The sequence below is a fragment of the Perna viridis genome, chromosome 4 (assembly GCF_037379345.1).
Source record: "Perna viridis isolate PV_CMFRI_1.1 ecotype Kerala chromosome 4, ASM3737934v1, whole genome shotgun sequence".
Taxonomy (NCBI): domain Eukaryota; kingdom Metazoa; phylum Mollusca; class Bivalvia; order Mytilida; family Mytilidae; genus Perna; species Perna viridis.
This window is the reverse complement of record NC_142448.1, coordinates 16023660-16049117: the sequence shown is the minus strand read 5'-3', so window position 1 is coordinate 16049117 and position 25458 is coordinate 16023660. Positions and strand designations below refer to the sequence as shown.

The 25458-nt window shown below is 36.3% G+C and overlaps 1 protein-coding gene across 3 annotated transcripts in view; it reads left to right on the top strand.

Moving 5' to 3' along the window:
• The first annotated feature begins 5319 nt into the window (after positions 1 to 5319).
• LOC148619061 (rhodopsin, GQ-coupled-like) overlaps positions 5320 to 25458 on the top strand; it is a 54074-nt gene continuing 33935 nt past the window's right edge. The window contains exons 1-3 of one of the 3 annotated variants that reach the window (XM_088578602.1): positions 5320 to 6027; positions 14877 to 14941; positions 15348 to 16419. The gene's annotated coding sequence lies outside the window, so the exon portion shown is untranslated. Of the gene's footprint in view, positions 6028 to 14876; positions 14942 to 15347; positions 16440 to 25458 lie in introns of all 3 variants that reach the window. The other 2 variants (XM_088578601.1, XM_088578603.1) reach the window with 2 other exon arrangements.

Below are 25458 nucleotides of genomic sequence, written 5' to 3'. Positions count from 1 at the left end.
CTGAGAAAATCAATCACACATTTTGTACGTTTTCTGCATGTGATATTTCTTCTCATTGGAAATAAATATATTTAATATTTAATTTTAATATTCGTGATTTGTTTTAATGTGATGCACTTGCCGCCGGTCTGTCGCACAGTCAGATGTCACGCTATTTACCGCCTTCTCAGTCCTTCAGCTCATCTAAGATCTCTCAGACCCAGTCAAATCAGCTTGTTAACTCAATGTTTTATGGTGTGACGTTGAACATCCTGAATCTGAATGTTTACATGCATCCACCGCCAAATGTTATGCATGAATGACTCGTTTCGTGATGTAATAATGCTGTAAAAGCGTTTGACGAGATTTGTTGACATTTTTATCCAGGTGTAAAACAATTATCTTTATCATATATTTATTGTGATATGCGATTTTCACGATAAAAAGTTCATTTATGAACTCATTTCAGCGCCCATTGTCAACAATAATCTTCAGAAAAGTGGGTCGCCGGTTAAGCAAAAAAAAAAGAAATAACTAAGCCCCTCAACCGTAGTGGTTTATAAGGATCATTTTTCGGCATAAAATCACAAAGAAAATATATTTTTTTAAATACTTTTGAAGTCATTTACATTTATAAAAATATTTAGGTTACAAATGCAGAAAGCGTTTTCTCCAGAATGTAGGTCCGGGTGTTAAAAGAATAGGCCTGCAGCAGCGCTAAGCTTGTCGTAAACGGCGACTAAATAGTGCTCAGAAACCTAGCCGGGGGCTAGGCGCTCTGCCCACAGAGCAACTGGGATGTGTGCCCCAGGTGGTGGAATGGGGTACCCCTGGCGTGTTACATGCTGGGGTTGTCAGGCTATAATACGGAAAACCTGACCGCAAACCATAGTGGTGCACCGTGTTGGGAAAGATGCCACGTTCCTTGCACGTTAAAGAACCCTGCTGTGGTATTCGATAGGAGTAGGAACCTTTGCGCTCCGCCACAGGAGGCTAAATTGCCCGACCTTACCCATCCCCCTTTTTCCAGTGGCAATCAAAATTTGTCGACCCTGTTATCCTTGTGACCCATCCTTTTTTTTTTCATTTCATGTTCATTGTCTGAATATAGCTGAAATATTGCTGCTCGGACGTTAAACCCCAACAAACAACAAACATCTCCAGAATGTATTATATTAAAATGAATTGGCAGACTCGTACGGATTTGCATACCAATACTGTCTCTAAGATATTACTCCGCGCTGCGTCATTAGAGGCGCAATAGGGGTACTTTTTGTAAACTACGTAAAAAGGCGATTTTACATAGAATAGACTAAAGCCAATATTTTTTTTATTTGCAGGATAAACACAATACAAAACCAGTGTCCTAGCATATCGAAGAAATGAGTTACTCAGCGCGAAACGGGGGTAAATCGCTCGGCACAGCCTCGCAAAATCCCCCTTTCTTAGCCTCATACACATATTTCCTATATGTGTGTAGAAAGTCAATACGTATTGTATATATATCGTGCTCACAATTTGACTTGCATTTTATTAAGAGTTTCTTTCCTTTGTCCACTAGTAACAATCTTCAGAATTACGTGATTTACTGTCCTACAAGACAGCAGAACTTCTTGTCTTGTCCACACAAGAGACTGATTGATTGTCTGATAGAAACATTCACCAGAGAGACAGTCATTGTATTTTTCACCCTGTTAATCCTTTTTCTTGAGTGTCTTTTATTGCCAATTCTAGAATCTTGGTTCCCTTGATTACTCTTTGCCAGGAGAGTTTTCCTCCAATTTGCAAATCATCTTCATTAAACTACACGATAAAAATAGTATGCACCTTACTGGTTGCATAACTTTTATTTCCAGAGAAACATGTTCTGAGTAGTGTCTTCCCATCTCATGTAAACTGTTACCTGGTTTGGTTTCAACCAGTGGTGATAGTTCCTGTGTACTTAACACAGGTAGTGGCAGCAAAAAAAACCATAAAACATAAAATAGGCTTTGATACATGCCCGACCCACAACATTTTTATGACACAACACTGGTCGCTCGTCCTTGGGTGGTATAATTCAAGTGTCCGATTGATGTCAATTATGTTTTACTATTTATGTATTTCGTTTACATGTCACCATGAAGGAAATCTATTGATTCTCAGAGGTATTGGACAGAATAGAGGTTACACGAGAATTATGTTCTTTATAGCAGCTGTTCATAATTACAGATACAACAAATATAGTCTTATTTACCTTTAAAATGATCAACTTGTTTGCATAAAACTCCCAAATACTGGGAAAATAATATGAAATCTTAGATCAATTACGGGGCAGTAGCAATTAAATATTTTAGCAAAAAGATGGTGTATCAGATATCTTTTTGCTAAAATGTATAATTGCCACAAAAAAAAAATCCAAATTTTGGAATTAAACAAATACCAATAAAGTGATTTAGCTGTAAACAGAATAAATGAGAAATATACAAGAAACATGTTAAAATTATTCATGTTTACTAAAAGTTTGGCGTAAACAAGACTCGGTGGATTCGCGAAATGTGTGGCGTTTTCAATAATAACTTAGTAAAACAACAAGAAGGATATTGATTCAAAAACAATATCAAATAGTATCCTGTTATGATAGAGTAATAAAGGGAACCAAGTTATCTAACGCAAATAAAAAGATTGTAATCCAGGGACGAAGACCAGACATAGAAAACAGCCACACACTACAAAGAACATAAAATAAAAACAACGCAACAAAAGTAAATAAGCATATCGGACTCCACTAGCCCCGTAGGGGACCGGGTATAAAAAAAAGTAAATAGGCCCGCAGCAACGCTAACCTTGTTAAAAAAAAGGCGACTAAAACACTGGCCAGAGGCCAGGGTGCCCAAGCTGATTGAATGGGGAACCCCTGTCATGCTACATAATAGGGTCGTCAAGTCATAATACGGAAAACCTGACCGCAAACCATAGTGGTGCGTATATGATTTAAACATAAATTATACTTTCCTAAAACTTGTTTCTGTTATGATAAAAACAACTTGCGCGTGCTTTCTCTATACACCCACGAATTTCCCTGTAAATTAATTAATACTTTAACTTTGATGAGCGACAAGCCATCAAAATACTTAATCTGTAAAAAGTGTGTCATTAATATTTCCTTATTCTATCACTCCGCGACAGTGCTAGGAGGAAGTCATAATAGGGCTTGTCTGAACGAGTACTTTGTTTATTTGTTACAATACGAATTGTACAAGTACGAATTGCTTTAAATTGTACATTGAATTAATCTACCAAGGTCATGAGATTTTATTTCATAAACGTATGAAAAAATAAAACAAGGGTTTTCGCCAACTATTGAATTCCCGAATACAATCGTTTAAAGCAATACATCAACTAAAGTAAATTTTTGTTGTATTTATGACTTGTGTAGATTTTAGCGGAGTCAAATTGATTGTACATGAACTAATGATGGAATGACAAATGGGATGGGACATAAATATAATAGGGTCGACGAATTTTGATTGCCACTAGAAATTTTGTTTGCTTGTTTGTTTGGGTTTAACGTCCGAGCAGCAATATTTCAGCTATATTCAGACGATGAACATGAAATTGATGATAAGATGAACATGAAATGATGAAATGAAAAAGGGATGGGACAAAAGGACAATGGGGTCGAAAAATTTTGATTGCCACTGGAAATAGGGAGAGGTGGGTAGGGTTGGGCAATTTAGCCACTAGAAATAAGGTAAGGGGTTAGCCTCCTGCGGTCAGGTTTACCGCGTTATGACCTGACGACCCAAGCATGTAGCAAGACAGGGATACCCCATTGCCACCACCTAAGGCACACAATTCAGTTGCTCTGTGGGCAGAGCGCCCTAGCTCCCAGCCAGATGCTGAGCGCTTTAGTCGTCGCCTTTTACGACAAGCCCAGCGCGCCTACTCTTTTGACTCTTTTAACTTAAAGAAACAAAATGTATCACGCAGAGTAGTCTTTCCTTTAATTATTTTAGGTAAGTTTGGGCATCATTGGCTTAGTAAAGTAAAGGCATAAAGGCCAAAATGTGTCTCCACATAGGGTTTCAGTGGTAAATTGAAGTGTCTGCAGCCACTCGCTCCGTTGTGTAGGGCATTGACGTTATCAACTATATCAAGTTTTTAAGATTCAATACTTTTGGAGCTGTAGTTTCTGAGGAAGTATAAAACTTAACGGTTTTAAAAAATATGCAAAACCCTGTTGGTTATCCTACCGGTATATTTTTAGTAATGACACGCTCATATTTCGATGAACAAATGCCCACAGTTCTGTACACACTTAAATAACGAACATAATTGCATAGTGTTGCAAGTATCTTTGTATGATTTCATAGAAGAATTAATAGCGTCCATGTCTGTCAATGGATCAAAAAGAGGAACGTGGCATCTTTCCAAACACGGTGCACCACTATGGTTTGCGGTCAGGTGTTCCTTATTATAGCCTGACAACCCCAGCATGTAACACGCCAGGGGTACCCCATTCTAACACCTGGGGCACACAACCCAGTTGATCAATGGGCAGAGCGCCCTAGCCCCTGGTTAGGATTCTGAGCACTATTAAGTCGCCTTTTACGACAAGCTTAGCGCTGCTGCAGGCCTATTCTTTTGACACCCGGACCTGCACGGTGCGCAATCTCTAGACGGAAACAAATACAGTGCATGTATTTAATAGATTTAAGTAACACCTTCGAATGTCTACCACAAGATTTGCCTCTTCAGAAATTAAGACCTATGGATAGTGTGAAAATGCACTCAAACACATAAAAAAAATCCCCTTTCACTAAGACAACAATCAAGGAACCTTAGTATAGCTCTGAGTGAATAACAACATAAATTAAAAAAGAGTTGCACACGGTTCCTTACTTTGCCCTTTATAATAAATAATGTAAGCTTTCATTTGGCTGGAAATACAATCAATTATAAAAAGGTAAAATTACCCGAAGTGAACATTGATTTAGAAAAAAAAGATTAATAGTCACATCTCAACTTAATATACTCCAAAGAATTGATAATTACCTAAAGAGGTTGTTGACACTTCTACAGCAAAAGCAATACAAACAAAATTTAAAGAATCCAAGATGACCACTAAGATTTATATGCAAAAAGCCATCGTAGTAACTATGAACAATTATTAGAAACATCTATAATGCCAACATTAGACATCAGATTCATGAGGTCTGTGGTAATTGAAATATTTAACATTGTACGCAAAATAAGTCAATCATAATAACAAAACTTAGTTAACATAAAAAAACATTATTCTTTTAGGTAGCAGAATTTTGCAACAGTCGAGTTAGTAAGACAACTACATTTGGAATGAAATTATCCAGAAACATTACTGTCATTCTATGAAACGAACTGCCAAACTATTTTAGAATTTGTACAGCCAATTTAAAAGTCTCATGAATTCATTACATTGCTGCCCATGCCACTGCACCGCATGTACGTAACCACATACTTTGTTACAATTAGGTTTAAAATGTTTTCTTTTATTTTTTTTACTATTGCTTCAAACTCCATTCTACTAGCCGCTTTTATTTTTAGTTCATATTTTAGTTTGAATGTGTATATTGTGATAGTGTGTAAATATTCAGAATTTGTGTTAAAATTTATATTTGAATACTTATTTGTAATTTGAATTAATTTTATTATATTGACTTTAGTTAGAAATAAAATCATTAATATATTCATATGAAACTTTTGTCTTTATTTAACATAGATTAATTACGGATTGTAATTGATTATGAATGTGTATTTTACATAGACAGACTTTGACAGTTGACAGTTTTCGTCTTGATTACTGTTCACTCTTACTATTTCTATATGGTCAGTTTTTACGCTTGATTTAGCCGTACACTCTTTACTATTTCATGGGTCATATCTCTTTTGGCGGTTTATTCCTTTTGAAGTCCAGGTAGTTGCGGATTTATGTTCAAGCCGAGCACACGTATCTGATTTCTTCTCTTGCTTTAATTTGCAGTTTGATATTTTCTTATTCATGTTGGAGGAATTCTACAGTTAATTCAGGTCAGTTTATTACTTTATCTTTACATTTTCGGTCATTATTCTACTCGGTTGTATTATTGATTTACATCGTTTCACGCACGGGTAACTTTCCATTTTAACATGTTATGGTACTCAGAATGTGTATTGGGCGAATGGTGTGTGAATTATGTAAACTTTTGAAAGTAAATGTAATTTTCTAACAGGCATAATATTGTAGCGCACTCGCCAACGCTACAATTTTAGGTAAGATGATAAGTGTCTTTGCGAGCTCATCTGAATGGCATTGCATTGAAGGAGAGACAATATAACTGTAAACATTTATTGGATACATGTTATGAAGATATATACAACAATTTAATGGTTCAAACCAAAATAATGTCAGCTGAATATGTTTCTCTATAAAGCAGTGCTTACTGTATAGTCCTAAATATCCCTTTTACCCTAGACTGTATGGCAGATCAGAACCAATAGTTGTGGTTGAGTGTTACCATTATTGTTATTACCATGAATGGAATCCAAGTTTTCACCACAAATAATGATTAAATGTTTACCACAAATAATGGTTAAAGTTTACCACAAACTATGGTTAAATGTTTACCACAAAATAATGGTTAAAGTTTACCACAATTATGGTTAATTGTTTACCACAGTCTAGGGTTTAGGTATGTGAAATGAAATGCATGATATCTGGTTCAGCCTCTTTAATGTAAGGTAACACTTAGCTTATTGCAGACTTTACCACCTTAATGTTAACCAAAATAAATTGCAAATATATTTGTAAGTGGATTAAAGTCGTTATGGTTAATTAAGTGTATATTTACCATGAAGTCTTGTCAGAGGTTCACTTCGTGTCTGTATTTCAAAGACTGAACATGTAACAATGATTTTCTTCAGCTTATATAGTTCTGAAGTCAGTCATGTACAAAGAGAGCATGCTTATTTCATGCCTTTAAATGTCTTGAAGAGGACTAAATTAATCACAGGTGAGAAAGTAGGACATTTACCTGAACTCAGAAAAATCAATAGTACCTGAGTTAAAATGATTAAATGCATGAATCAACATTATCTAATATGCTAATTAAGTAAAAATAAAATATTAAAACAAATTTTAACACAAATCTGAAATAGGTTCGTGACACAACCCCCCGCTTAAAAAGTGTTTGTCCCCAAACAATGAGTTTAATGGTATGACAATATGTGTTTAGGTATCCCAGTATCTACTAAACTTATATGATCCAGGATACAAAACGAAAACATGAAAACATGAAAACATTAAAACAGTTAATACATAAACATCATGGTCAAAGTCTGCGAATATCCTCAATCCTCATGTCAATTATACCACACATTCCATCCAATCTCAAGTTTGTCGCGAGACGTTTAATTTCCAGAAGAGTTGAAATTTCATCAGATAGAGACGGAAGATCTAAAAGTCCTTCATTCCTTAGGTAGTCCAGTACTAGGAGAAAATTATTTTGGGTTCTGATCTATGAATACTTGCCGACGACCATCATACCCGTAGCGACGATTTGTGAACACGGCCAAAGTAGAACTAGGATCGTATTGAAGAGTGGAAGTAGACGTGTGGAATAACTCTTCCCCTACATCCAGAATAACGTGATGATCCTCAATACATTTCAGTCTCCGTAGCTTTCTCGAGCTGACTGCTCGTCGTCCTAACGGCTTGACCTGTAGGGCCTTTTGCTGGTTTAACTGGAGACAGCTGTCTTGGTGGTGAACTGATATCGCACGATGACGGACAAGAAAGGACGTCGTCATCAGCTGGCTGTTGCGACACGTCTCCCTCAAACGTTGTTGTAGCGACTACTTTTCGTGGAACATACACATCGTCATTTTCCGACTGTTCTGACTCAGTATCAGCATTGTATTTTAAGGTAGAGGCTTTATCATCAAGGTGAGTTTTAGACATCTGAACTTGTGGTGGTTCAACTACAGCATCTACTTTCTCCTTAGGATCTGCATAATCAGGCATTGTAGGTGTTGAAGAAATAGTGTGTCTTCGGTTCTCCACGAACTTCCTCTTCGGGGAAGATCCCCGTGCACCTTCAGAAGCACTTCTTTTTCTAGAAGGGCACTCCTCTATCTTTCTCTCATAGACTTTGCCCTGAGCGAATTCCTTCTTGTACTTCACAAAGTCACTTTTAGCCTTGTCTCCTACATCACCATTATGCCGATTATAGCACACAGATGAAAAACCTCTGTCGCCTCTCGAACACCTACCATGGCGTCCATTTTCCCTTGCAGTGACAGCCTTGCAGTAGATGCACTGCCATCCAAAACTACTGTGTCGCTCCATAATACGTCTTTCAGCAGCAGCCTTGGTTTGGAAGGAGATGTATTGATCATCTTCATAACAGATGGAACATTTGAATATACTTTTCATCTGTAAAACAATGTCGACTCAGTTATACAAAATCATCAAACCGATTTGGTTTTTTAATAACACGACCTCTTTTGTCAGTTTTAACCAGACATGGAGTTTTTATAATATCAATATTCTCCTGCTCAACTGTAGTATGTATACCTTCTACGTTGTCTAGAGATGTATTAATTTCTGTATAAATTTCCATTGGTGTTATTTCAGATTCAGCAGTTTCAACATCAGACATTTCTGAATGTTCAAATGTTTCAGAATCATTAATTTCTGACAATTGGTCATGTACTAACCAGTTAGGTTTGTTTTCACCTTTGTAAACTTTGATTCGATTTATGTGTACAATTTTTGGTTTAGATGTAGGACTTTCTTGTATTCTCACAACCACATCACTCAGTTTATCGATGATTTTGTATGGCCCTTTCCAAGGACATTGAAGTTTAGGACTTCTGCCCTTCTTTCGTGTTAAATTGTGAAGCCATACAAAATCACCCTCGTTTAAATCTTTTCTAGAGACTTTATGGTCATAGTTACGTTTCATAGCTTGGCTAGCAAATTCTAAACGATCTCTTGCAAATTTGTGTATCACAGCTATAGACTCTGATAATCTGTATGCATAATCAGAATCAGATTCTTTAGGTTGCTCTTTTGGAAAACCAAATAATAGGTCTATTGGAAGATTGATTTCCCTACCAAACATCATAAGGTTTGGGGAAACTTTAGTGGAATTGTGAATTGAAGACCGATAGGCCATCATGAGAAAAGGAATATGAATATTCCAATCCCACTGATTTTCGGAACAGAATAAGGCCAACATAGTTTCCAAAGTCTGGTTAAAACGCTCAACCATGCCATCGCTTTCAGGATGCAGTGGGGTTGTTCTTGTTTTGTCAATCCCAAGAATATTGCACATTTCTTTGAATACAAGAGATTCAAAGTTTGTACCCTGGTCGGAATGTAAAATTCTAGGGACGCCAAATGTAACGATAAATTTAGTAACAAGTATTTCTGCCACTGTGACTGCTTCCTGATTTGGCATGGGAAAAGCTTCAACCCACTTTGTGAAATAGTCAGCAACCAATAGATATTTGTTGCCTTGGTGTGATTGAGGTAAGGGACCAAGTACATCGATAGCAACCCTCTCTAATGGTGCTCCAACATTGTATTTCTGCAATGGAGCCCGGTTTTTCCTTTGGGTTCTTTTCTTTGATGCACATTTGTCACAAATATTACACCAATGGGTGACATCCTTTCTCATTGCACACCAAAAGAATCTTGTTCTGAGTTTTGAAAGTGTTTTTGTAATGCCAAGGTGACCAGAAGTTTGATTTTCATGAAGCATTTTGAAAGCAAATTTTTGAAGATTAGGTGGAAGTATCAACTGCCAATCTATTTTTTTCCTATCAAACAATTCCCATTTCTTGAAAAGAACTCCAGATCTGAGGCAAATTGAATCCCACCTTGCCCAATAGAATTTGAAAGTAGGGGAAAGGTGCGAGATTTGTTCCCAGTTAGGACGTTCGCTCAGAACCTTATACTCAATGTATTTGTCTAAATCTGGGTCTTTTCTCTGTTCATTCGCAAGAACATCATTATCTAGAATACCATCTTTCAGTAAATTCCAGACATATCTTTCTTCCCCACTCATCTCTGTGAGATCTGTGGAGGACTCATCAGAATTGTCTGCCTCATTTACAGTACAGATTGGTTTCTCTGAGTGACAATTCGAGCATGTCAAGGGTGTTGTACCTAAAGTTCCACTATCAAAATCTTTTGATTCGGCTTTGCTGCAGTATTTACATAGCTCTGAGCATGGTCTTCTTGAAAGTGCGTCAGCATTTAAGTGGCTTCGATCTTTCCTATGTTCTATAACAAAATCATACTCAGCTAAAGCCTCAAGCCATCTGGCGAGCTGACCTTCAGGATTTTTGAAGTTCTTGAGCCATCTTAAAGACCCATGATCAGTTCGTAATTTGAAAGACCTGCCATACAAGTAGCATTTAAAATGATGAACACATTTCACTAGGGCGAGCAATTCTCTCCTAGTTACACAGTAAGATCTCTCTGCCTTATTCAGGCTCTTACTGTAGTAACCTATTACCCTTTCTTGCCCATTCTGAACTTGTGATGAAACACCACCAATACCAAAGTTGCTGGCATCAGTGTCAAGAATGAACTCATCATCTTCTGAAGGATAAGCCAAAATTGGTGCTTCTAAAAGCGTCTGCTTTAAAGTTTTGAATGAGTGATCTCTTTCATGCGACCATTTGAAAATTGTGTCCTTTTCTAGTAATTCATTCAATGGTCTAGCAATGTGAGAGAAGTTTTTGATAAATCTACGATAATAGGAGCATAGACCTAGAAAAGAGCGGATTTCTTTGACATTTTTGGGAATTGGCCAATCTTTTACCGATTGAACTTTTCCTGGATCGGTTTCAATTCCCTTTTGTGAAACAATGTGTCCAAGAAATTTGACCTTAGTTTTGAAAAGCTCACATTTGTCAGGATTTAATTTCAAATTTGCATTTTTGATTCTATCAAAAACCATTTTCAAATTTTCTAACTCATGGTCAAATGAATGTCCAAATGTTATGATGTCATCCAAATATACCAAACATAATCGGTAGTCAAGCCAGATAGAACTTTTTCCATTAAACGTTCGAAAGTTGATGGAGCATTGCATAATCCAAATGGTAAAACTGCCCATTGATATAGACCCCCATTACCAGTGGCAAAAGCTGTTTTTGGTCTATCTTTTTCATCAACTTCAACTTGCCAATATCCTTTCCTCATATCTAGTGTGGAGAACCAAGATGCATTTGATAAAGTTTCCAATGTGTCATCGATACGTGGTAAAGGATGAGAATCCTTAACGGTGAGATCGTTCGTTTTCCTAAAATCAATACAGAATCTAAGATTCCCATCTTTCTTTCGAACCAAAACGATCGGACTACACCAGGGACTTTCACTAGGTTCGATGACACCCATGGATTTCATATCATCAATCTCCTTTTGGACCTCCTTTCTCTTAGAAAAAGGGATTCGTCTAGGTGGTTGACGTACCGGTTTATGATTGCCAGTTTCAATTTTGTGTTTCACAAGGTTAGTCCTTCCAATGTCAGTTGGAGATTTAGAGAAGATATTTGCATAATTGCAGAGCAGTTCTTTTAGTTTCTGCTGTTGTTTATGATCTAACTCTTGACAAGAATTTTCAAATAATTTTTCGAGATGGGGAGGGAGGTCAGAAGGTCCCGAGTCATTCTTTGCAGAACAAGTGGAAATTTGGTGCGTTTCTGTTTCTATATTGACAACCTCAGTATTCGGTGGAATTGTTGTGCTCTCGTGTATCAGAACACGACAAAAATTAGAACCACTGACTGATGTTTGCAATAGTATGATATATTTGCCTGTGATAAGCTCAAAAGTTTCAAGAGAAATATTGCATCTATGCTTTGACAAAAAATCAAAACCAATAATTCCCTCATTTTGAATATCTGCAAACCAAACTTCATGTTCTACATGCCTATTATCAATCTCAAAATGAACCTTGCATTTGCCCTGAAAAGGGATTCTATCGCCAGTCGCAGAAACTAGATATGTAGTAACCATTTCCAACTGTTCTGTAACGGTCCTGGGCAAACAATGAAGGTAATCTGTTTTTAGAATTGTAATGCTAGCCCCAGTATCTACAAGCATTGTTACTGGTATTCCGCTAACTTTTGTATTTATAAAGAGCCCTTCGTTGCCTGACCAAACCTTTTTTGTCATGACAATATCGGGTCTCTTCTTATGTCTAGCCGGGCCCCGACCCTTGGACACGGCTAACTTCGGTTTCCCTTATTTTGAAAGTTTTGTCCTTTGACTGGACAAAAATTACTTGAATTTGCCTTGGGTTTTACAGCTGATTTTTGATCATTTGAATTCCCTTTACTATTTTGTTTGACCTTTTCACCAAATCTCTGTTGGTTTCCCCAGTTTTTGTTTTCCTGGGTTTGGTCTAACTTTGATTTGATGTGGCTTACTTCATTAGTGATCTTACTCATAAAATTTTCAAGCACTGGTATGAGACGATCTTCAACACGAGAACCATCGTCTAGCTTTACATTTTCTTCAGATTCTTTGGAAAGAAAAACTGCCCTGTGTTTGACTTTATCAGCCGTTTTACATGTATCAAGTCTTATAGTAAGTGTTTCAGCTAGAGTAAGAGTGTCTGGTTGTGATTGCCTTAATCGCATTCGGATGTCAGGATCATCCAATGCGTCTATGAAGTAATCAATGGCCAAAGTTTCAAGAAGTTGCATGTTTGCTTTAGGGTAAGCTTGCCTTGTAAGTTTCATGATTGCAGAAGCCAATTCGGATATCGATTCAGATTTTTGACGATACCTTGGCACGATACATCTCTGCCTTATATTCGCTGCCAAATTTTCGACTTAAAGCAACTTTAACTTTGAAAAGTCTCGTCTCTCGTCTTGATTAAGTTCACTCAATATTCCTCTGGCTTGGCCTTTTAGACTACTAGCCAGGTATAAACCCTTGTCATAATCTTCCCAGTGATTGATGTCTGACATTATGTCAAACTGGGAGATATATTCCTCCCAGTCATCAGTCCCATCGTATTGAACGGGGCGCATCTTAATGTGGGAAGCTGATGCATTTTGTTGAGCCGAATCATTACTAGTATTTCCAAGATTTGATGTATGATTACTGGAATTATCTACAATAGATGCTTCTTGTCTATTTGATGCTGTTATTGGTGTACTTTGCAAAAGAGGACTACTTTTGTGATCGACATCAAGTTTAGGATCTTTAATTATGTTTGGCTCAATTTTTTTATTTGGTGGGAAATTTGGAGTTTCGGGTATAATACTTATACTCCCCCACTTAATGCTTGATGATAACGATAAATGTTGTTCATCAGAATTCTCTTTTTCAAGGGTAATGTTAGCAGCCTCACAACGATGAGCAATTTGCTTTTCAAGATTATCTAATCTGTCTGTCAAGCAACTTGTATCAGATTTTTCTGGGTTTTCAGTTGTATCTGCTATTTCTTGTTTTAACACAACGAATTCTTTTTTTAGTTTTTCAAACTGGTCGTTTAGTTGATTCTGCTGGTCGACTATTTGTTTTTGTCTATCCAGAAGGTTTTCATGCATTTCATTTTGCCTCAGATGAATTTGTTCTTGGGTTTCAATAAAACATTTTTGTGAGTATTGCAGAGTATCGACAGTGTTACTCATCACACTAATAGCATTGCATATATCGGAAATGTTTCCAGATATATTCTTACAATAATCAGTCAACATTCTTTGGCTTGATTGCATTTGCTTTTCAACCATTTGGTACACGATTTCCAAGACATTTTTCTCATAAGATTTGTGCTTTTCCCTCTCTTCAAAAGATGCCATCATTACCTTGATAATAGTTTCAATTTTGAAATTTAAAAGACACTTAAACTTTAAGTGTCCCGTCGGAGGTACCAATGTAACGCACTCGCCAACGCTACAATTTTAGGTAAGATGATAAGTGTCTTTGCGAGCTCATCTGAATGGCATTGCGATTGAAGGAGAGACAATATAACTCTTAACATTTATTGGATACATGTTATGAAGATATATACAACAATTTAATGGTTCAAACCAAAATAATGTCAGCTGAATATGTTTCTCTATAAAGCAGTGCTTACTGTATAGTCCTAAATATCCCTTTTACCCTAGACTGTATGGCAGATCAGAACCAATAGTTGTGGTTGAGTGTTACCATTATTGTTATTACCATGAATGGAATCCAAGTTTTCACCACAAATAATGATTAAATGTTTACCACAAATAATGGTTAAAGTTTACCACAAACTATGGTTAAATATTTACCACAAACTGTGGTCAAATGTTTACCACAAAATAATGGTTAAAGTTTACCACAATTATGGTTAATTGTTTACCACAGTCTAGGGTTTAGGTATGTGAAATGAAATGCATGATATCTGGTTCAGCCTCTTTAATGTAAGGTAACACTGAAGTCAGTCATGTACAAAGAGAGCATGCTTATTTCATGCCTTTAAATGTCTTGAAGAGGACTAAATTAATCACAGGTGAGAAAATAGGACATTTACCTGAACTCAGAAAAATCAATAGTACCTGAGTTAAAATGATTAAATGCATGAATCAATATTATCTAGTATGCTAATTAAGTAAAAATAAAATATTAAAACAAATTATAACACAAATCTGAAATAGGTTCGTGACAATATTTAAGGTTAAAGTTATTGATTTATGCCTGAATAAAATAACTTGATTTTAAATAAACGTAATGAATGACGAGCGACTGAGCGAAATGAGTCCGAAAGTAAATGAGAAAATTTTTAAATTTGATAAAATACTTTTGAGTTACATTCTTGATTAAACTTGTCTAAGGCAGATAGGAATTTCAGTGTATAAGGTCTGTGCAAAGTAACTACACTTTAATGTTTGTTGTACAGGTATTATGAGATTTGGTAATCTACCTTATGATGTAATGAGGCATAACCTTTGTACCTCATATAAGGTATGGTAAATTGTTCAGTTTGTATTTGCTTATTTTACATTTGCTTATTATTTTGCTTTGATTTGCTTAGTTATATGCTTTTGCCATTTGCTTTGTTAATTCAATTGTCTTTAATATGCTTATTTTTATATAATATTACAGTTAACGAATGAAAGTAACTATTTTCATTTCGATCTTTTGGCTAGTGTTATACTGTTTCTAAGAACACAGAAAAGTAACTTTCGATCAGATAATATTTAAGTATTCAATTTATTAATTTTATGAATCTGTGACGCAATTCAGTTCAAGTAGTAATTTTTGAATGACAAACGTTTTGTAAATCTATTAGAATAATTTATTTCATGTTTAGAAAATCAGAAACTTATACATATATTTTCTTGTTACTAATTGTGATATTTTGTTACAGGGTTTATTTCTAAATGCTTCATAATAAACTATCCAGAACCTTACAACATTGTGTCGACTATTTAATGCCTAACATAGTGCGATTACAATGTCATCAATGAAGAAGGGCACAATGTCCTGTGTGTCTTATGAGTATAATGATATTCTGTTATTTATGTTGGATTTAAAGCTAACTAGAGCTTGTGCTATAAATATTTTACATATAACTTGCCAACTTTGAACTTGGAACAATTCAAATGTGAAATATAAATTACATTGTAATTCATACAATGAAAATACTCAAGTTAACGTATTGAAATATATACCAAAATATCTTACCACAGATTCACCGAGTTGCAAAACGATATCTCGCCATAAGAACTAGTGCGGTTGGATGATTTCTAATATGGAACGGATGGTGAAACCGGTTCACTAACCAGAGGTGTCTATGCTAAAGTTGTCAGATATTCCAGTTTCTGTCGCCACCCTGGTGGACTACAGTGCTTAGCTGCTTTGCTGGTTTCAGCCCCCTCTCAGATTCAAATGGTCGTCCCCTAAACAGCTTCGATAACACTAGACTATCTCTTTCCCATTTTCGGTGTTTAAAATCCAAATTTTGAAGTTAAAAGGAAGAAGAAAGGAAGGTAGTTTCCTTTTCATCAAGACACGATATCACAAACCTGCTTTTCTGTGTAGCACTCTTTGCCCTTCTGTGGTGTTTTAGAAAAAAAAATATGTGGTTTTGTAACCAAGAACTAAAGCGGAACAAGACTGGTTGTCTTCTCACTATACCAGACACTCTGACATGCATGTTTGATATTTGTTTTGATTGTTGACATTTTCCTTCTTTTTGAGTTACAACGGGATAACTTGTCAGGTAGAACTCTGTAATGACCATCAAAAAGGTCTAGTGGATGTCGTGGGTGTTGCCGCAACATGACAAATTACGGTGCTGCTCCTCTAGACTCTTGTTGAGTGCAATTGCAAGCACTTAAGAATTGTTATGACGTCAACCTATTTTTTTAAACTGTGAATTTATTTTTTACGAATCAACGGTGGAAAAACAATAGACGAAATTTCCTAAATACAACTCCGTGAGTAGATTTTAGAAAGTGTAAGTTCGTTTTATTTATCAGTACGCCACAAATAACTACCAGTCCAAAAAAAAAACCGAAAAAGTTCAGTCATTTTTATTAATATTGAGCTCTGAATGCATGCCCACAAATCTATGTTGGGTTCGCCAGTTTAATATTCACAAACTAGTGATGGATTCCGACTTCAAAGATCAATTGTCCATTAAGACCATACATGTATCTGCGAAGCAGCTGTTGGTCGGAAAAATCATTTACTATTTTTGACCTGTGCATCTATTGCATGTATCCAAGATGGAAGCTCCATTATAGGTTAAGAGACTCTTAGATTCATTCTGGACTGCAATTAAAAAAAGCACATACAATGTATCATTTAATAATAGATTTATCACAAAAAGGCAAACTAATCATGACTTTTTCGACAGAAACGATAGTATTTTTACCTGTATCGCGAGGCCGGAAGGTGGCCTAGGAGTCCGGTCACTCCGTCCGCCCATAACACAATACGATATCAGCTTGTTATCACTTCTCTGAAACTACTCAACAGAACTTCCTGGTATGTGTCAAGAACATCATAAGTAATTGTGCATATCATCAGGAAATTTTGATTCAGAATCTTTTATGAGAGTTATGCCCTCTAAAATAAAAAAAAAAAATACTGTAAATCATCATGTGTCAGCTTGTCATCGCAGCTCCTCTGAAACTACCGAACAGATTTTTTTCATAAAACTTGGTTTGTAGCACCATATGTTGTTTTCCATATAATTAGGACATTTTAATTCTCAAATATTTAGGAGTTGTGCCCTTTTGAACTAAGATATTTACTGAAAATCAGTCCTTGCAACTCGACTAATACGACCACTCAGAATTTGATAAAACTTGGTATGTAACAAGAACACCACATGTTGTGCACGTTTTCAGGAAATGTTTATTCTTTAATTTTTATGGGAATGTTTCATAGTTCTGTATATCCGTCCGTTTCGTTGCATTTTCCTCAGCAACTATCAATCACAGCTACAGTGCGGCGCAGGTCGAGACATCAATTGGTCTAACTTGTATTTAAAAAAAACATAGTAAATAGAAAAATTAGGGGACAACCATTTAATCCTTAGAAGGGGCCTGGCAAATTTTGTGTAGTAAAAATATTTAAGATAAATGCCTAACAAAATGATACTTTAAATTATGCATATAATGAAGAACAAAACTGTGAAAGTGAAAGTCAGACAAGTCTACCATGATTTTATTCAAAGAAATCTTCTCTATCTGGAATGAACATACTGATCTCTGACTGAATAAAAAAAGTGTTGTTAAGAAGCTGTTTGATTCGTTTTCAATAGAACGTTTGAAATTTTAGGTTTCGTGCCCTTGAAATGACAATTTGCAGTGCATATTAATGAAATTGGATTGGGTTAGGCAATTTAGCCTCCTGTGGCGGAGCCTTATGGTTCCTACTCCGGGAGAATACCACAGCAGGGTTCTTTAACGTGTGAGGAACATGGCATCTTTCCCAACACGGTGCACCACTATGGTTTGCGGTCAGGTTTTCCGTATTATAGCCTGACAACCCCAGCATGTAACACGCCAGGGGTACCCCATTCAACCACCTGGGGCACACATCCCAGTTACTCTGTGGGCAAAGCGTTCTGAGCACTATTTAGTCGCCTTTTAAAAGCTTAGCGCTGCTGCAGGCCTATTCTTTTAACACCCGGACCTGCACGGGGCGCTACAAATTGAAGTCATCACTACAGAAGTTTTATGGTCGTCATCATGAACTCGTGGATCGTTATGGTGTATCCATCTGCACCATGAAAACTGATGTATTCAACGGGTCATGGTTTTCCTTTCCTCGTTTGTCTACCCCTGACTTGACTTTTTATGAGCAACTCGGCAAGTGTTTCTAGAAAAGCAGAGGACGCTCACCTCTTTCGGTCTCAACAAACGACGATGATGTCATCTTCCTCTCGTGTATTAGATTCGACAATTTATCAAACATTCATTCAAACTACGCCGATAATGTTCAAATTTTTTTACCAAGCTTCTTTCGAAGCTAATAGCATCCATAAATATCACTAGCCCCGTGCAACTGAATAGCGCTGAAAACTCTGTCCGGGGGCTAGGGTACGCTGCCCACAAAGCAACCAGATAGTGTGCCCCAGGTAGTGGAATGGGGTAACTCTGTTTTCTCGGGCCATAATACTGAAAACCTGACCGCAAACCATACTGGTATGCCGTGTTGGGAAAGATGCCACGCTAAAGAACCCTGCTGTGGTATTCGACAGGAGAAGGAGCATGGCTTTGCTATAGGAGGCTAGATTGCCCAACTTATCCAAAAATTTAGCTTAAATATTGCTGCCTGGCCGTTAAACACCAACAATCAATCATTCAATCAATCATTACTAAAACCAAACGACAAACGCGATGAATTCTTATTATATGTCGTCATATACCCATTCATTTGTGGCAAGATCCATCCCCTATTTTTATCACGCTGGACTTCTTACAATTACGCTTCTGGAACAGGGTTATATTGTTATTTCGTGTTTTTGTTGTTTGTTTCTGTTCACCTGTGTTGTCCGTACCTTATCCTTATTTCAATGATTTCCCTCTACGTAAAGAGTAATTTAATAACTATGATATTTTATGTACAGAAATGTCTGTATTTCATTGTGTAATGTTTTCTCCTATTATATATGCTTGATTAATTTTGACTAACTGTAAAGCCAAAACGATAAGGGGTGAAGTAAGATTTTAGTATGTTCAATAAGAGACATATACAGTTTATTACAAGAATTAAAAATGCGGTATGAGTTTATGACAAACCAAATTACTTTAATGATAAAACTTAAAATCACATAACGAATATTGTTGTTTATCGTTTTTGTGACAAAAAATATTGACGTAATGCAGCAATTACTTACCACACTGAACACGGACATGACTTTTTTGTTACAAAACAACATTGAAATATAAGACTGACACGACCAGGTATACGCATTTGTTCCTTCTTGTCCAGCTTTTTATTGATCTGTGTTTCAGGATGTGCAACGGAGAAAGAGACATATATACGATCTGATCAATTAAAACTGCGATTTAGTATTAATCCTATAACGAGCCCACAACTCTTTAATAAAACTTCTTCTTAATGAATATTTGTTTAACGTAATTGTAACAAAGAATATTGTCGTGATGTATAAATTTCTTATCCCGCTACATACAGACGTTCAAAAATCATTGAAATGAAAGTGTGACAAAATCAGTTACAGGTTTGTATATGAGTCTGTGCCTTCTGGTTTTTTTACTTAGTAAGACGATCAAGATTTTTGCGATAAAACGACATTTGCGCACCAAAAGGGCATTTATTACACTGTAATTGCTATTTTCTTACGAAACTTGGAGGTTTTTGTCTGCTTTTTTAACCGGAAATTTGGTCAGATGCTTGAAAAAAGTATTTTGTGAAAAGTCTAAACTTTTGTGGTAAAAACATCTATATGCCCAAATAACCGTCGTAGTTAATAAAAAAAAGCTGTTTTTTTCACAATTATGGTAGATTTTCCACATTTTGGTTTTTTTTCTCTTCGGTTTCAAGTATTCATGGTATTTATCCATGAACTTCAAAAAGATTTTCCCCGTGCAGGCCCGGGTGTCAAAAGAATAGACCCACAGCAGCGTTAAGCTTGTCATTAAAGGCGACTAAATAGTGTTCTAAATTCCGTGTAGCGTGTTCGGAAAGAACCTTACTGTGGTATTCGATGGGAGTTGGAATCTTTGCACTGCGCCTCAGGAGGCTACATGGTCCGACCCTACACCCGCCCCGTTTCCAGCCACAATTCGTCGACCCTAATATCCTTGTTTCTTATTATGTTCACGTATAACATACATTTCATGTTAATTGCACGGATATAGCTGCTGAAATATTGGACGTTAAACACCAACAATCAATTACTTATCTAAAAGCTTTAAAAATGAAAGTTAGTATACATTTAACATTAATATTTTGACATATTTTACTTCAATGCTGAATTTGATGTAAACTTAACATACCGATTTGATTGGTAATTATTGAAATGAAGTTGTTCTGAGAGTAAATGCGTTTCAAATTATGAAATTCATATCACACATATTAATATTTAAATTGCAAAATAAACATATAATTAAGGAAGGCCATTATGAGGGTAAATACCTGTAATTATTACTGTAAATTGTGGGAAATGCACACATAAATTATTGTAACACTTTTTAAATAGAAATTACGCATAGATGAAAAATTTTAGAAGGAAAAGAGTATGTATGAACATTTTGTTAAAATTGTTATCAATTTATGTCAAGAAAAAAAATTCTGGGTCAATTCTGAGTATTTAAAAAAGTAGTCAAAAACTTCATTGAATTCTTTAATATTTTCTAATAAATATGCATTACAATAACAAATCAATAGACTGTAACTATATTTAAGAACACAAAGATAACACCCAGTTAACAACAGTTCACGCTATACAATTTAGTATTCTAGTAGACTTTCTTTTTTAAACCTAAATGTAAGCATATGTTGTTCTTAACGTAATACTACGTATTTGTTTCAAATTATCTAATCGAACTATTACGTTGTAGAAAAAAGAAACATTTCTGTACTTTTGTCGATATTAAAACGTCTTTGACATGCACTTTGGTATTGAATGCGATTAGTGCAATCAGTAGATTTGTTTGTTGGGGTTTAACGTCCGAGCAGCAATATTTCAGCTATATTCAGACGATGAACATGAAATTGATGATAAAATGAACATGAAATGATGATGTAATGAAAAAAGGATGGGACACAAGGATAATTGGGTCGACATATTTTGATTGCCACTGGAAATAGGGAGAGATGGGTAGGGTCGGGCAATTTAGCCTCCTGTGGCGGAGCCCTATGGTTCATACTCCGGGAGAATACCACAGTAGGGTTCTTTAACGTGCGAGGAACGTGGCATCTTTCCCAACCTGGTGCACCACTATGGTTTGCGGTCAGGTTTTCCGTATTATAGCCTGATAACCCCAGCATGTAACACGCCAGGGGCACCCCATTCCACCACCTGGGGCACACATCCCAGTTGCTCTGTGGACAGAGCGCCCTAGCCCCCGGCTAGGGTTCTGAGCACAATTTAGTCGCCTTTTACGACAAGCTTAGCGCTGCTGCAGGCCCATTCTTTTAACATCCGGACATGCACGGGGGCAATCAGTAGAAAAAAAGGTTTAATACTATTTACAACATAACATAAAATCATGTCTGCATTTCTGCATTACAACAGACAAACATCTGAAACTTTCATGCGCGAAATTGGTGTCCGACAAAGAGAAAATATGTCACCCTATTTTTGCTAAATACCAAAGTTATCGAATATTTATTCAATATTTTTTTATAATAAATCTTCACAAATATTTCACACATCATATTCAAGACCAAATCAATTTTTAAATCTTCCTTAGCATTAATGCCTGCTTTAGACCGGAAGATTCTTGATTTATCAACCTTCCACTCCACTCTTTGATCACCGAACCTTTCAGGAAAATAGTTTGTAAACAAATTGCCCTCTTTATGTCGATAGAAATAAATTTTCCTAGATAAGGATTTTTAACAGATTAATACAGTTATAGTAGATTATTTATAATTATAAGTAAACGACATAATACTCGCCAGTGAATAAATAGGTATAGTCTAGACATCAATGGCAAGGAGAAGTTTGGGTAAATTCAGTTTGAAAAATAACATTATTGACATTATATCTATGTAATCTACTACAAAAACTTCTAACTGTCAAAGACAAATGGGAGAAGTGAGCTCAAGAATAGATTTTACCTCCAAATTAGGCCTTGTATCTGATTGCTTTTGTTACCGTATACAGAAGCGTCAATAAAATATCATTCACGTACATGTACAACGCAATATTTAGAAACCATTTTAGACGAATCCTATGTATTTCACAGAAGTTAAAGTTTTTTCAGTATCAAATTAAGTGGCTATTTATTAGTGACATTGCGTGACCAGATAGTCGTGATCAAATTTTATAGACGATGGAAACTCGACATCAATATAAATGGCAATTCGAAAGAACAATGACGTTGATATTTTGTAAAGGAGCAGTAATGGTAAACATTATTTCTTCGATAGAGGGATGGTGAGATATGATTATTTTCCGTGTGTTAGAAAGATTTACAGGATGAAGACGTTTTGTAGTCGTTTGTACTCGAAACATGCTGCTGATGGTCGATCAGTATTTAAACAGATTGAGATAAGCGATCATAACTAAAATACATTTCATATGATCCGTAGTTGACCTGTTAATTCTGTCAATTTTACCATATTGTTTGAGACCCTGTAGTGCACACTTACTGTGGACAAGTTACACAAATAAGTAAGGAACAATAGATAAGATAAAAAAGTTTATTGTCAGCCTAAATTATTTCCAAAATGATACTAATTAACTATATAACATAAATATTGGACAGGCAGTGTTGTGTTTTGTAATTACATGTTGGCTAAATTTTATCCAAATCAATATATCTGCATTACTGCAAAGTGTCCTTTAGCTAAATTGAAAACACATTAAATCATTCAACTGATGAACTATCGTATCGTGTCTTTCATATAACGAAGACACTGTGGTCGACAATTTGACTTTGTCTTAATATTGGTTTCCTCTTCCGTATCTCTTTGAAATAAGTGCACACAGGTGCCAAAAGTATGCATTACAACTGTATCCGGTTGATTCAGTCCGGTATACATATCATTATCAAAGAAAAGTGACCATCGATTTCCCTGCACTGTTAATATTTAGGTACTATCCTCGATAATGAAGGAAATTTCAAAACAAATTGTAAACTAAAATCAGACTGTAAATCAAATCTATGTTTTCTTAAATGAAATCAACATAAATATTTGTTTTGTTTGTTGGGGTTTAACGTCCGAGCAGCAATATTTCAGCTATATTCAGACAATGAACATGAAATGGATGATAAAATGAACATGAAATGAAAAAAAAAAAGGATGGAACACAAAGACAATAGGTCGACAAATTTTGATTGCCACTGGAAAAAGGGGGGGGATGGGTAAGGTCGGGCAATTTAGCCTCCTGTGGCGGAGCGCAAAGGTTCCTACTCCTATCGAATACCACAGCAGGGTTCTTTAACGTGCGAGGAACGTGGCATCTTTCCCAACACGGTGCACCACTATGGTTTGCGGTCAGGTCTTCCGTATTATAGCCTGACAACCCCAGCATGTAACACGCCAGGGGTACCCCATTCCACCACCTGGGGCAGAGCGCCTAGCCCCCGGCTAGGTTTCTGAGCACTACTTAGTCGCCTTATACGACAAGCTTAGCGCTGCTGCAGGCCTATTCTTTTTAACACCCAGACCTGCACGGGGTTCAACATAAATAATGACCTCGTCTATCATCGTGAATTCAGTTTGTCCTGGCACAGTTGGTACTGAACAACGGCAGATTTAATTTCACGATAAAGGCATTTATTTTATCTGTAACTTATATATGTCAAAGAACTTTTAAAATTTAGATTGGCCTTTCGTCAATTTCCAAAAACAAAACATGGAAAATACGCAAATGTTATCATCAATAGTTTAATTCTGAACGAATGTGGTATACACTACTGTTAAGTCATTGTAATTAAAGAGTAATCAAGGGAACCAAGGTTATAGCGGTAATCAAAAGAATGTAATCCAGGAACAAAGACTAGACATAGAAAACAGACATACATAACAAAGAACATAAAGTAACTAAAATTATACATACAAAGTAACAAAAGTAAATGAGTAACTCGGACTCCACTAAAAAAATTGAAAAATACCCAAATGTCTTCACCAATAAATGTGTATCTAGTACTGCTACGTCACTGTACTTTTGTGTTTATAAGATTACTATAACATATAATTTCAGTAATGTATAAACGACTATTCATATCGAAGCCAACAGGGTAAATTGGGGTGAGACATTGCAATGGGAGCCAAGAGACCTTCAATTGATTACTACAAAAAAAAAAGAATGAATTAAAAGCATTTATAAGCATTGTTCGGAGGCGTATTTCCATATTACTACTGGTCATACATTCTTCAAATCCAAAATTATTTCTTTTCCTTATATATAACCGGTACACGGCGAATGTGAAAGTCTACTACGGGTCTGACGTTAATAATACATCGCTGGATGAAAGTGATGACGACCATGAAACTTCTGTAGTGATGACATAGCAACATAACCCTTTTCCAGAAGCCTAATTATAAGAAGTCTAACGCGAAAAGTTTGGTCAATAGTCTTCACTAACCATCGATTTCTAAGTATATGTCAAGATATGAGGCTGACTTTATTATGTCTGTAGTATCCATTCTCGCAAGTTCTTCTGGGGTATATGCGATTTATCGAATCCTCGAAACTAGAATTGTAGGATTGTTTAACAATTATACGTCATCTATATAGCGGAAACTGAGATTAAAGGATCTAGCTAAACGATAGTCTCTCGGATCAGATCAGCTATAGTCAGCATCATAAGAGTGAAGGAATATGTCAGTAAGTAGAGAAGCACAATTTGTTCCGCCCCGTGCAGGTCCGGGTGTCAAAAGAAAAGGCCTGCAGCAGCGCTAAGCTTGTCGCAAAAGGCGACTAAATAGTGCTCAGAAACCTAGCCGGGGGCTAGGCGCTCTGCCCACAGAGCAACTGAGATGTGTGCCCAAGGTGGTGGAATGGGATACCCCTGGCATGTTACGTGCTGGGGTTGTCAGGCTATAATACGGAAAACCTGACCGCAAACCATAGTGGTGCACCGTGTTGGGAAAGATGCCACGTTCCTCGCACGTTAAAGAACCCTGCTGTGGTATTCGATAGGAGTAGGAACCTTTGCGCTCCGCCACAGGAGGCTAAATTGCCCGACCTTACCCATCCCCCCCCCCTTTTTCCAGTGGCAATCAAAATTTGTCGACCCTATTATCCTTGTGACCCATCGTTTTTTTTTATCATTTCATGTTCATTTTATCATCCATTTCATGTTCATTGTCTGAATATA